Source organism: Thermobia domestica, chromosome 13 (assembly GCF_964235325.1).
Source record: "Thermobia domestica chromosome 13, izTheDome1.hap1.1, whole genome shotgun sequence".
In the NCBI taxonomy this organism is placed as follows: Eukaryota; Metazoa; Arthropoda; class Insecta; order Zygentoma; family Lepismatidae; genus Thermobia; species Thermobia domestica.
Window position 1 is genome coordinate 30,139,758 of NC_137466.1, and position 15,174 is coordinate 30,154,931.

General features: G+C 34.8%; 1 protein-coding gene across 2 annotated transcripts in view; it reads right to left on the reverse strand.

Annotated features, from left to right (window-relative positions):
• LOC145668071 (putative ammonium transporter 3) overlaps positions 1–6,802 on the reverse strand; it is a 404,553-nt gene extending 397,751 nt beyond the window's left edge. Inside the window, exon 1 of one of the 2 annotated variants that reach the window (XM_081735578.1) lies at positions 6,495–6,802. The gene's annotated coding sequence lies outside the window, so the exon portion shown is untranslated. The remainder of the gene's footprint in view (positions 1–6,494) is intronic. The other variant, XM_081735579.1, reaches the window with a different exon arrangement.
• Positions 6,803–15,174: the final 8,372 nt, after the last annotated feature.

A 15,174-nucleotide genomic window follows, 5' to 3' on the forward strand; every position in this document is an offset into this window, starting at 1 on the left:
GAACTATTTGTCGTTAGGTTTTTATTACCCCAATACTTAGTGAACTGGTCAACAGGAAAATGACCCTTCTTTTGCTATTAATTATGAGTAAATATTAGTTCTGGCCCATAAAAGTGGATTTCTATATAACTCATATCGTAAATTTACTTTCCGGAAAAGTACGATCATTTATATAGCCTAGTAATCAAATTATTAATAATATTAAACTTCGCGTTCCCACTTAACTCGAAGTTTGTCTATATGGCATTATTTTTGTTGCTAGACTGCACTTACGAATCCTTTTCTGTTGCTAGAAAGATCGCATTGTTGACATTTTCTAACATGTAATTGCATGTAGTTGAGAATATTGAGTATATTGCATACGAAATAATTTGAAGCCATAAAGTGAAATCTACCGTAGTTTGCTGTGAAAGAAATTCGTACCAGTTCATATAAAATCACACGTGTTAGTTGATGTACTATAAGAATTTGCTGATCTTAATATAGATACTAAGACTGCTATGAACAATATCGGGCGTATTAATATAGTATAGTGTGTCCGACAATCTACGTTATACAGAAAAAAATGAACATATAAATGAATAAGTGTGTAACGATAATGTAAATGATATGTAGATTTGTATGCTAGAAAGTATGAATAAATAATAAGACACCCATTTATATACGAGCCCAGTGGTAAAGTTTGTTACAAGATATTGATTGTGTATATATAATGATAATTTTAATACATTAATTATTACGTTAAAATTTTGTATGAGAATAGTGTGGTACGTAGAATGATGGTTGGTATTTTCACTTCGTGGCCTGACATTCAATACCAAACATACCAGTTAATTGGTCAACTGGCCTGACAATACGAATAATAGTCATGTAGCAAATAGTTCAGGATATTTTCCAGTTAATCAAAGGATAGAATAACCGTTTACCGAATTGATAAAATTTAAAAATGCTCGTTCAGTTTACATTTGCAACTCTGACTTTTTCCACGTCACCTGATCAAGCTAAGTTCACTACTGCCCACAGAGGTAACGAGGTGGATAGGATCAATTAATATAGACAATTTATTACAGTAGCATCTCGTTTTACCGTACCAGTACGTCTAAACCCCAATACCCATGAATTTTCACTTCTTTTATTTCTAGTATATAGTGTTTGAAATTAGTTGACGCCTCAAGGTTAGCGCCCTTGCGTACTGGGATCGACTAGTAAGACTTGGCAGACAACTTACTAGTAAAATTTATTTTCTTTAATGTTTTTTAAATCTGGCAATTCCCTGTTAGGATATCTTCTATTTTATTGACTTTACTCTAGTTTTTCATACTCTTCTCAGTTTCTGAGGGGTCGGATATTGTTTTATTTGGAAATCCTAAATTAAGAAACCACACTGACTTCCCGGTAGTGCCGGAGTCTCCAAGGTCTCAGCCGACTGGAATTGCTTGTGTGCTCGGAGATATTTATCGTAGGCTATGTATTTAGTAGGCCAATCCTTTTCGGCATATGAAAGCATATTTGGCTGTGGGTTGTTGTATGTCTAAATTCGACCACTTATCTTTGTAGTTTTAGTGCCCTCGCTTATTTCTTTGGCGCCGCTTTTTCTTTCTCTTCCCTATCTATCCCTCTATTCTCTTCTAGATTTTTATTTTTAACCTTCCCCCCGGATTTGAACTTGACAAATTCCAACCAGTCAACATATATCATTTGAAGTTGATTTACCAAATGAGATATCACGAGACACGATTCATAGAGGTATTCGTTGAGTATAACCTCGAGGAAACTGTTTCCATCAAAGTTTTTTACCCACTGTGGTAGTGGGCGATGGTTCAGTACACGATACAATTTTATCTTTTTCGTAATTCGTTCAGGATTTCTACTGATTTTCAGTCATTTATGTTGTTCTAGTTGTTTTGCCCCAGAACCATATTATATATATATGTTTTGAGATATGAATATGTGTGGAATATGAATTATTGGATTGAGTAGATAGATATGTGTAAAGGGTCTTTGTACCTACCCCGAACAGTTCCTGGTTGACATAGTTACGAAACATCCGATAAATATACAATGTAAATGTTAGAAGATACCGCCGCATGTATTCTCTTCTGATAGATATTCTCTTCAAACCGTGTAATGTTATTAAGTAATATATGTAACAACTAACATTGCCTGTAATATACTAACTGCATGTAGCATGGGATTTAGGCAGGTCATCGTAACCCTAATATGTCCTTATATCAACCCTCATATTAGTAAACTAAAGTCCTTCTTTAGAACTACGCTTCGATTACCATCTCTCCCATACGAATTCTCTTCAGAATAAACTTCACCAGTGTTTCCACCTTAGAAGTTGTGTTTACAATAAAAACGAAAGTCCTTTCGAACTTGGAAAATTCTCTTTCACACTTTTATATAGTGCAAATCAACGATAAATGTTTGTAATTAGTTTTACAAAGCGATATTCATTTAGAGATAGCAAATGTGATAGTAAGCTAATGACAGAATAAGTAAGATAGTCATCGTGATACAAGTGACGAGACTTTGATATTTTAACCCCAGAAATGGGAGAAGTGTAAGAAGTGTATTGATGAGTATTTTTACGAACCGAATACGTGTTGGTTATGATTAACATATATACATCCTAATCTGTGAATATAAGAAATGCAAAAAGTGAAACGTGTGGACACCAGAAAGGGTGCTTCGACAATATTCATAATATTATAGCTAGTTTTTAACTTTCCTCATTTTAAGTTTTTTCTTTCCATTCATCATATTGTATTCTATACTTATTCATTAATATATATAATTTTTTACGAAAAGTTAAATAAATATAACATTTTTTCTTTCTTTTTAAGCTGTCTGTTAATACATACACACACACACACACACACATATATATATATATATATATATATATATATATATATATATATATATATATATGGGGATGCGGTGGCTGAGTAGTAGAGCGTTCACCTCCGGTACTTGGAGTCCCTGGTTCAATCCCAGCTCGGGCCGTGTGGACTTTATGATGGACAAAACCGTGCTCGTGGGTTTTCTCGGGATCTCCTGTTTCCTCCCACTTTCTTCATTCCACCATCTTATTCATTTCTCATTATCGCCGTCTCCTTTAGCCTAACCGGCATTATCGTGGGACGTTAAAGACTTCATATATATATATATATATATATATATATATATATATATGTGTGTGTGTGTGTGTGTGTGTACTACTACAATTGTATTATGTAGTCTGGTATGTGAATTGACCCATGTAAATGTATACTTATTGCAAGTTTATAAAATTTTGTGTTTAATTTCTCACTAGATGTAATAAATGTTCAACAAATTGTAGTTAGATTGTTTCTTTTAAAACTATTTTCACCCATGTCATTACGCTGTCCTCTATGTATGTGAGTGTGTGTGAATGAATGACAAATCTACTTTTAAGTGGCAGTATTTAATATTGATTTACTGTGATAGTGTTCATAATAAGTGAGGAATAGCACACTATATATATATTAGTGTATGAGGGAGGTCATGAAAGATAACCAATTCTAAAGTAGTTTAAATCGGGAGTTGTGCACATGGAAACACAATAAATATGCCTGTAACTTTTTTTTAACCCAATGCACGTGTCAAAACTATTGCTACCGTAAAATGGGGCTACTTTGACAGGTTTTGGACTAGTTTAGATGTGTACACGGGACACTTTCTGCAACCAATGAATGATACTATTCTCATCATAACAATAGGTATCTAGGCTATCACATCCACTACTAAACCTAAGTCTCTACAAGTAAGTTTAGGCGGGAATAAATTAAGAAATACCTGTCAAAGTAGCCCCGGGGGTGGGGCTACTTTGACGTCTTATGTATTTGCTGCATAAGGTCAAAGTTACTCAACGTATGGAGTTATTTTGACATGGAATTTGTGTAAAGTGTATAAAACACGGTTTTGGTCATGTGTAAGGTACGGTATGCTGTATACTTGATAAGCACGAAATCTATTTTGTTGTGGTACATCATTATACACCACTATACACGTTTTTCTAAAGCTTTACTTTTAACACCTTTTACTTTGAACATCACGGTGCTTTACCTTACATTCTTACTTTATTTTTTACCCTACTTTACTTTTAACATAATTACATATGTACCGGTATGTTATCTTTATATCTAACAATGGAAAGAAAAACCTTAGTCGTCAACATCACAGTCGTAACAAGCATATTGAGGATTTTTTGATCCACCATTACAAAACCCATACACCCATTTTTTGCACAGGACACATTGAATCCACTCTCTATATCGTCAGAGTGCGAATTAGATTATTCATTTTGGGGGGAATAAACAGTGCGGATCTAGAAATCCTTATATTATATATTGAGGAACAGGAAGGATATTGAGAGGGGGTAGAAATACAATGGGAGAAATCTCTCATCCCCTCCGGCAATTCGCACCGTGGACACCATATCATCCTTTATCTATGAAAGTATATGCAACAATTCTCACAGGAAGCACGAATTGCTCATCTGTCAAAGTAGCCCCACTCTATGTCAAAGTAACCCTAAATGTTAAAGTAGCCCCGTTTTACGGTACCATTGTTTTTCTGCTTAAATTCTAGCCCAAAATCATGTATCATATTGCCCTGTTCCTATTTACAAAACTTTACCTGAATTCAAGATGGCTGCTGTCAAGGTTCACCTTACCGCACGACTTCCCCTTAGGTATAGTATGTACCCACATTGTTTTTATTGACTTTTTATTATTAACATGCCGTTTACAATGGGTGAAACTGAACGTATTGTGCAATTGTCGACATGGATACGCGACATTTCAATCTGCCATTTTGGTTAATTCCACTTCGAAAACGCAGCTGCTTTTGTGTGTGTGGTCTTTCTGTGGAGCTTCTTTGATTTGAGTGAATTTTACGGTAGGTTTCGATATGAGCTCGTTCATACTTCCCTTGTTAGAAACCATGCTATGCGTAAGTTGAAACTTATAGAATGGCTATCTTCGTCCTCCACCCGTCTGTCAGCAGATATCAGTGTAAAATCGCTAAGAGGTGTAGTGAATTTTTTTAAACAATCGATTTCGCTTCCCATGTAAGTTTCACACCTTTTTCGAAAACCCTCTATTTAAACCAGAAGTGTTATAAAACGACCGTTTCCAATTTGAACGTTGATTGCCATATAACAAAAACGGTGATAGATATCACCATTTTTTTTTTTTTTTTTTTTTTTTTTTACAGTCTACTCAGTATCTCAGAACAACATATCTATCGGAAGCGGAAATGAGTGATTTTAATGGTAATTCCAGTTTCAATGCTTATTTAAAAAGAGCGAAAACGGTAAGGGATATTTAAAAAGTGATTTTTGACACAACTTCAGAATCCCGAAAGTGATGAAAATTTACGACTTTCAGTTACAACATTGACCACATATTGAGATCTACTGAAATATACGTATAAACTAAAGTATACAGTTTCAGTATCACAAAAATATGTTTCACTGCAGTTTTTATTAGTCTTTTTTGCAACTGGAAGTGGCGTAAATAAGCACTTGTGGTTTCAATATTAATCTCCATAGTACAAGAACAGTAAGATAGAGCGAATATTAGCTGTCTGATATGCATTCAGCGTCTGAAGAACAAGTTCTGACTTTGATTTTATTCCTCTGTTGTAACGAGTAGTTATAGATGTACTACTTCAGGTTTGAGTATTGAATTCCCATAGTCTGGAAGTCTGCTGTAATTTCCACTATCAAATGAAATTTATTTCTTAAAGAAAAGATTTTACTCGCTTAAAAATTAGAAAAAATAATTGTAAAACATAAAAGTAAAGGAAGGGTTGCCCCCCCTTTAGAAACAGCCCATAAAAGTCGAAGGGCTCTATGTCAAGATAAAGGAATTTTACTTCTTTGACTTGGGCTTCTTTTGAGGTAATGCAGTCAGCAAACGATGCAGTCCTTTCGCTTCCCCATGTTGCCCCTGATATCCATTTTAAAGAAATGAAATAAAATATTTCAGTTTAACTTCCCACGATTATGCTCTTTTAGCCTAAGGGAGACGATGATTAAGGCAAGTGAATGATTATGGAAAAATTTATGGAATGAGAAAGTAGGAGAAAGCGGGTGTACCTCGAGAAAGCCTACGGGCACGATGTTCACAATAAACTTGGTCGGGATCGAACCAGAGACCCCACGTACCAGAGGTAAGCACTCTACCACTGAGCCACTGTGCCCCCTACCATTCTAAAGAGTTTGGTTGAACTTTAGAGTTGCATCGGAACGAGAGAAATTTCCTAGCGTCATCGAGAATCGGATCCACTTGGCAGGTAGACACTTTATACCAACTACACTATCAAGGCTCTAGTTGTGAAGCACATACATTTTATTGCTATTCCTATAAAATTAAATATTAATTTTATTATTTGTTGAAAACAACTCAGATTGAGTTTCAACATCCAACAAAATAAGGAAAGAAGAATCTACATCTTACCTTTTGCTTTCTTAGAAGTGATTAGTGTTTAGGGGTACTAAAGAAAAATTCTCAAACTTTGACACATTTTAAAATTTACTATATGTATGTAAGAACAAGCTAAACTTTGTTCTACTTTGTTGCTACTTGGTAACTTTATCGTGTGTTCGTGTGCCATGGGTTTGAAAGGAAGAACACTCTATGGCTGGTCATTAGAGGCTGTCCCGATATGACGCACAGAGAGCGATACTAACACCACAAAAGCACTCCGCACTGACTCGTTTACTCTACGCCTTTTTCTTTTTCTGTTGAACGCTTACGTGACCCAGTAACGACATCTGTAATAGCTTCTGTTCCGGTCGTCAGAGTGAAAGAAAAACAACCAATCATACAGGGTGAGAAACTATAGATGTTTATCTGTTTTTTGGTTTACCAAGTGCAGAAGAATTTAGTACCACGTAACAAAACCATAGATATTATAAAACATGAAAAACGCCAAATTATATCAATCCTATACATAACGGAAATAATAATAATAATAATAATAATAATAATAATAATAATAATATTATTATTATTATTATTATTATTATTATTATTATTATTATTATTATTATTATTATTATTATTATTATACTTTCGGACTATCCTATTCATAAGTGTTAGAAATCTTATAGAACGCCTTTGTCCGTCTGTCTCTCGATACTTATCAGACCAAAAATGTTAAGAGATATCGCGATACGGTTCCTTGCAATTGATTCACTGTTTCAAGAATAGGTTTTGTCTCCTCCATTAACTCTCTATTCAAACTGGAGCTGCGGGGACGCGGTTTTCTCGGGGTTCTGCCGTTTCCTCCCACTTTCCTCATTCCACCATTTCACTCATTTCTTATTATCACAGTCTCATTTAGCCTAACCGGCATAATCGTGGGACGTTAAACTTAAAAAAATTTCAAACTGGAGCTGATTCAAATTACTCATCTTCGGGTTCAATGTTAAGTGTCATACAGCTAGGGTTGCCATAATTTTTTGATCCAAAATACGGACTAGCTTTAAAATGACGACCCATCACAGATAAAGTGCTTAAACACAGAACAAACATTTGAAGTTTCTTCCTAATAATCACCTCTTTAGGTTACCACACAATTGTTTACTATAATACTGAAAACACTATTGGAAACTAACATGTTATTTTTTTCATTAACAGAATTCATTTTAATTAACACAATAAATCATGCAACTAAATTACATATATTAAATCCAACCAAAAGAACTCTGGAATGGAAAAATGAATTACTTTTTAACAACATAATTCAAATTACTAATAGTAACTAAAACATAAGTTACATGATGAAAACAATTCTTTTCGCCCGAGATTTTAGCGATTCCTGCGTCGAAAATTTTCAGGAAGCTCCAAAAACTGTCAAATACGGACATTTTCCCATTTTATGTTTTGTACGATACGGACACGGACCCAAAAATACAAACAGTTCGTATAAAATACGGACATATGGGAACCCTACATAGAGCAAAAAGCGACAAGCGTTTTTTTTTTTGAAGGGGAGGGGGGAGGGCAATGATTCACTATCTCAAGGCAACGTACCACTATCCCGAATACTATCAAAACCGGAAGTTGTTGAAACTTACTACTACTTCCAGTTTCAATACTGATTTCCACAGTGCAAAATGGTAGGCTTAAGATATATCGAGATGCAGTATTTTTGTAATCGATTCAGCTTTTCAGTAGTAGGTATTATGTCCTTCCTTAACCATATATTGAAACCGATATTGGTTCAAATGAATGATTTCTGGTTTCAACTTTATGACCATAGTACAAAAATAGTAAAGCGTAGTTAGTAATGGCTTTCGGATATGGATTGAAGGTGAAATGATTATTTTTTATCTTTGATCTTATTAATCAATTGTAACCAGTAATTATAAATTCACTCATTCAAATGAAATGAAATTATTGAGTTTTACGTCCCAAGGTTATGCCAGTTAGGCTAAAGGAGACGGTGATGATGAGTAATGAATGAAATGGTGGAATGAAGAAAGTGGGAGGAAACGGGAAAATCCCGAGAAAACCCACGCACAAGGTGTTTGTCCACCACAAAGTTCACTTGGCGGGGGCTGGGATCGAACACGGTACCCCAAGCACCAGAGGTGAACGCTCTACCACTGAGCCACCGCGGCCCTCTTACTGATTCAAGTTTGAGTATTCATTCGCATGGTTTGGAAGACTATCATAGTTTCATCCTGTGAGAAGAAACTCACGTATTATAATATTATTATTATTATTATTATTATTATTATTATTATTATTATTATTATTATTATTATTATTATTATTATTATTATTGTATTATTATTATTATTATTATTATTATTATTATTATTATTATTATTATTATTATTATTATTATTATTATTATTATTATTATACAACAGGAGTAACTAAATGAAGTCTTCTGTAGTCAAATTTTGGAACGACTTTTTAAGGAGTTTGGTTTACCGAAAGCGCCTTTATATTTTACTCAGTCTGTCCGCATGTCCGTTCGGAAGACACAAAATCATAAGAACTGTATATAATCCCTATTAGATTGACTACCTGCAATACTGCTGAACTTCGCGGGTTAGTATACTTGTGATTTTGTGCCTTCCGGATGGCACAGAACACATGAATATAACAGCAGTATGAAACTAAATGACTTCCTAAAGAAAGCACTGTGGCTAAGTGGTAAAGTATTTATCTCTGGTGCGTAGGGTCTCTGGTTTGATCTTCGGACCAGTAAGTTTGTAATGGACAACACTATGTACGTGGGTTTTCTCGGGATACTATTTCCTCACACATCTTCATTCCACCAGTCGTTTCATTGTTGTTCACTTGCCTATATCGTCAATCTTTCTTAGCCTAAAGGACATAATCGTAGAGTGATAAACTGTAAGATTTCGTTTCTGAAATGACTTTCTACCCGACAAATCTAAACACTTAGCTTCTATTTCCATGCAGGATGAGGAGACATTTATTTATTTATTTATTTATTTATTTATTTATTTGAAAGTACACTGAAGTTGACCCATAGGTGGAAAAATTGAAACTAATGTTAAAGTTGTGTACGCTGTAACAAACGAACCCTCCTTACATGGTATACATCATTGCACTGCTACTTGCTTGCTCTGTAGACGATATCATCGCATGAGAATCAGAGGAACATATCTCCAAAAATGCGGTTTTCGGTTTGTTCATGTTTGGAGATAATTTTGAAAGCCCCACTTGATGTAAATGGAACGTAATGCCACCTTTTCTCCTTGTCAATCATCTGTTGCAATGTAGCTCAATTACCATCTTATTAAAATCACATCTTTCTAAGAAAATAATGTTTTTGTTCTCTCGCCTGTAAACCTACGAAAATGGAGTTATGCTCCCCTGGTTCTCATTCAATGATATTTTCTTTGACGGTATCGAGTACCTATGAAATCTTCGTATGTTAAACGATTGACTATGATAAGGAGAATTATTTTTCTTGTTCTCTAAAATAATGTAGAATTTTAATTGAGCGATGTTAGTAATTATTTCTTCGCGTCTGTTTGAACGTCTTTTGCTTTTAAGAAATAAATTTCCGTTATACATATATATTATATTATATTGTATATAAAAACAATATTGCAATATCCCCATATATTTACAGGGCACAAAATTTCAAAGTCAGACGCACTCGCCAATCCAGAAATGATGGTCGCAAATATCTCTCACGTACAAATTATGAGATCCCCCCCCCCCCAGGCCTTTTGTTTGACAAAGAAAGAGATTACATTAGGGCATAAAATTTCAAAACCAGACAATTATGTTCAGGATAATCAATTTTGAATTGGACAATTCATATACATGTTAAAAGATATTTTACCTTCACGTTTGTGTAACGCTTTCTCTTTGCACTAAAGTACCAGTTGTCGATTGCAGTTTTCGACTTAGTCCTGAAGTGAAGGGCCATTGATGGAAATTGTCACCAATCATCCAGTGTATTAAAGTCTTCAATAAATTCCTGTATACGAGCTTAGTTGAAGCTGCTGAAGACTCTCTGACAAAGCAGTACTCACAGGTAAAACTGCACAAAATGTGACAATTGGAAGCAAATTTGGGAATGTGGTAATGAAGTTTTCACTGTCTGATTCAACGCCAATGAAGAAAATAACAGTTTATATTCTGCCCACTCTGCTAAGACAAGGTCCAATTTTTCATTGTATAAATATGGTTGCACATATGGTTAGGACAGTTTTATTTCTTCCGCACCAAGGATTTTCCTTTAGGAAGCCAACCCAAAGTGTCAAATATATACACGGACAAAACTACCTCTGATAATACAGATTGCAAAGGAAGGGGCAAATTACAACGTTGTGAAGACTTCACGCTCCGTGTTTTATCTCACTCAGTGACAATTATATCCGTGCGAAACAGAAACTGCGCAGCCCTGTGATTTAGGCAGAAACCATTTACCATTTCTACTGAACACTAGTCGCCAGATCAAAATTTCTAGTCGCCAATTGCGACCTGGTGACCGGCAATTTTGTGCCTTGTATTTACAAACAACAACACGTGCTTCTCCATAAGGATTCCGAGCGGCCAACAGATGTCGTCTCCGAAGAAATACGAGGAGGACATCCCTGCAACTTCTCCATGTGATCCAAAATCGGCTGTAAAAGAGCAGAAGACATCAGTTCCAGCTGATCGCTTTCTACTTTTCTCTCCCAGATGCTCTGGGCGGAAGACATTCTCTAATCTTACCCATCTCCGCGCATCGCTGGGCAGGAAACACCTATCAACCACAAGACTTCCGCCCTGCTCTGGGCCAGAGGGCCAAACTTACAGAGAAAGTATTATTATTATCAGAGACAACTACTCATTTGTAGTATGGTGTAAATAAACTTGCATAGAACTTTTATACTAAAAGGAGAGGAAAAAGAAAACCCGCATACCACTTCTCTATCATACATTACAATATATAAAATAAATTTTGTTATAAAATATTAAAATTCAACGTAGCATCATTAATTTTCCCGACGGAAGTAACATTTAAATAAATATGAAGAAGTAAAATCAAGTCAACTTCATTTCATTTCACATAAAATTAAAAAAAAAATATTAATCTTACAAATCAATGAGCTAGAAAGCAATGATACCACACGAATCTAACATCGGTACATTTTGCATCAATGGTTTAAAAGTTTTCTTTGAAAAAGAAAGAACATTTTCTTACGTAGCTTTTATTATAGGAAGAAATTTTATAGATAAATAGATAGATATATTAACACTGATAAATTGAGAAAACTACAAATTACATATTAGATGTGTTATTTTCAGCTATAACAATTTATAAGCCATATTTTTTTTTACAAGCTGTAAAAAAAAAACTTTTATGTTTTAGCTCTTCAGTTTTTCCCGATCCATTTTCTACTATTAGATCACGATTGTTTTATATAATATAAATAGTTTAAATTAATTCGCAAGTAAACTAAAAGTTATGAATAGCCAATTAAAAAGAAGTATGAATCTCCACGAATATTCCTGTTACGACAGCTAATGGATGCCAGTGATTAATTATATCTTGTTTACTTTGTCTCTCATCATCTCACGTCTCCATCCACGTACTCCTACGCATTCTTTCGCCCAACTTCCCACATTAAATGGTAGACATTTTGTTACAATCCACTAAATGCGAGAAAAAATTAGTTTTGAGCTATAGTTGTTTGAAGGTTAGAAAACGTTTTTTTTTTTTTTTTTTTTTTTTTGCATCGTTGAGTTTCCTGCATTATCATATAAGAACTCAGATCCAGGAAGTTAGTAACTATGACGGACCAGTTTTTATAGTTCTTAAGCTAGAAAGTTTCCAGGAATACCCGACTAGGTTTCTGCTTTAACGCGAATTTTTGTCGTTACACTTTCTACAATTTGAAAATAAATTTGCAATTTTCTTTAAACAACCAAACAAGAGCAGTAAATATGCATCACTACAGGAAGGGCTGTGAAGAATATGGGATGACAATAAGTGTAAGAAAGACAAAACCCGCGGTGAATGGAATGAAGTGGTCAGAAGTGGTCAGAGTCAAATGTGGAAGTACGAGTGAATAAAATAGAACAGGTGACTAGTTTTTGACACCTGGGTAGTATTATTAGTGGAACCCGGATTCCCATGCACAAACAAACCCAGATATATGCATGCAAATATGCACAAAAAATATAAAAAAATATGCATTAAAAACTTAACATATCCACTGAATTATGCACTAAGAAAATAAAATTTCAATTTCTTACAAAAATATCTTATCTCTTAAATAGGCCTTCACTAGAGCGAAATTACTGCTAATTTTAGAATTTTTCTGTAATATCTTCAAAACAAATAAAAATATTCGAAAAGCAGACACGTAGTGAACTAGATAATACGATTTTGCATGTGATACCTTTATCACAATAATCTATCTGCTTTTTCTATGGCGCTCTTTACAGAGCCCGTAAAAAAATGCTAAATCTATCTACAGTTGCAAATCAAAAGCAGATAGATGAGTTGTAATAATGGTATCACATGCAAAATCGTATTGTCTAGTTCACTACGTTTCTGATTTTCGAATATATTTATTTGTTTTGAAGATATTACAGAAATACTTTAAAAATAGCGGTAGTTTAATTTCGCTGTAGTGAAGACCCTTAATGACCTCTGTTACAATGAACTATAAACATCTTTCTTAGGTTTTCTTCTGTGAACCACCTGCGTTTATCAGTGAGAAACGTTTTGTAGTTTGAAAGTTCCTATGAAAAACATCAAATGTTTACGTGTTTTAGGTCCTCTTCTACTTTCATGTTTTCCCATTCAGTACATTTCCAATGTCACAGATTGTTTTGTACCCGGAATTTTTGCCTAATTCTTGGCAAAGTTTATCTGACGCTATTTTCACAACACCGTGAGTTTCACTGGATAAAGTCTGTGAATTCGCCCAACAAGGAGAGTGAATGCTGCACAGCATTGTTACGGGATTCCAACTGTCTAATAATTTCAGGTATTCTCGAGAAGAGGTAGTGTATGTACTCAATTTTGTTCTCAATGCCATTTGTAAGGAAACATTCTGTGGTACATAAATAGGGGCTGCATCATCGTGATTTAGTGAGTCTACAACTGTCTTCTTTTGATTTAAGTTATCGGCCTAATACGAAATAGCTTCTAGGCACCGGCCCTATTGGGTTAAAACTGATTGTGGAGGTAGAGAAACATTTTTCACAACTTTGCGAAAGATACGTACGCGCAATCTCAAAAATACTTTCTTTACATTTGATACAAGCGACCCTACTTCCTGATATTGGCATCTGATTGCTTATGCTACGCGATAAAGACCGTGTACAAGACAAGTCAAATGGATTAATTTAAGGTGCAGCATTTTCAAACCAGATTCTACTTTAACAATGTACGGGAACGCATCAGTAACAAAGAGTAACACATTGTCACACTTGATGCGATCTGGCCATAACAAAGTTAACGAATCATTAAAGAATGTGGCAATTGAGGAATGATTCACTTTTCCTAACATCTCGAAATTCAGTAAGTAAAGTTCACTACTCGGCTTCATTGCGCCAACATCAGCAGTACAAACACAACGTTCTGAAATATGCTCGTATGGAACAATGCAGTATCCTGTATTCGGGAATATGCAGTATCCTGCAAAGTTTGGGAAATATGCATGCACATCGAAATTCACTCAAAATATACACTTATATATGCACTATCATATGAGTCTCAAACGAATCTTTAAAAGCCCGTCGGAATGAAAAAATTACTTTCCATACGTTTCCGCATGTTACTATAAACATACATTTTGCAAATAAATCCGGGTGTAATTACTAGAAACGATAAGACGTGAAATAAAAGCAAATATAGGTTTGGCGAAAGGAGCTTTCAGAACAAAGAAAAGTCTATATTGTGGGACCTTGAATAAAGTATTGAGAAAAAGAATCATAAAGTGCTTCCTGTAGAGAATTATACTGTATGGGGCAGAAACATGGACATTATTCAAAAATGATTAAAAACGATCGGAAGCTTTCGAAATGTGGGTGTCGAGAAAAATCGAGAGAATTAGCTGGCAGAGAGAAAACGAATGAGAAGGTGTTAGAAATGGGGGAGAAGAGAACAATTTTAGATATTATTAAGTAGACGAAGAGAAACTGGGTGGAACATTGGCTCCAGAAAGACGTACTGGAGAGTATGGTGGCAGGAAAGAGAGGGAGGGGACGAAGGAACTACAATTAACGGACGATATTATAACAGAATGATCGTACGTGAAGACGTAGAGATTAGCTGAAGATCATGAACATGGAAGCTTCTCAGTTGCATCAAGTGCCCTGCCAATAATGACAGAGTACCGATGATGATGATGATGATACATGTATACATTGAAATATTGGATAATTCGACTCGCGTATTTGCTTGTGATATGACGATATGGCAATATAAATATTTTAAGAATTGAGATACAGAGCTTAGTGGTAGAACGTTCACCTTTGCTGTGAGAGATCCCTGATTTGATTCCATAGCATGCGAGTTTCAGTCCATGACATACTCTTGAAAGTTTTTCACGGAATTTTCCCATTTCCTCCTACGCTGTTATTTCATGAATTTTCTTTGTAATTAGTCATTCTAATTAATTACTACCCGTTTCTT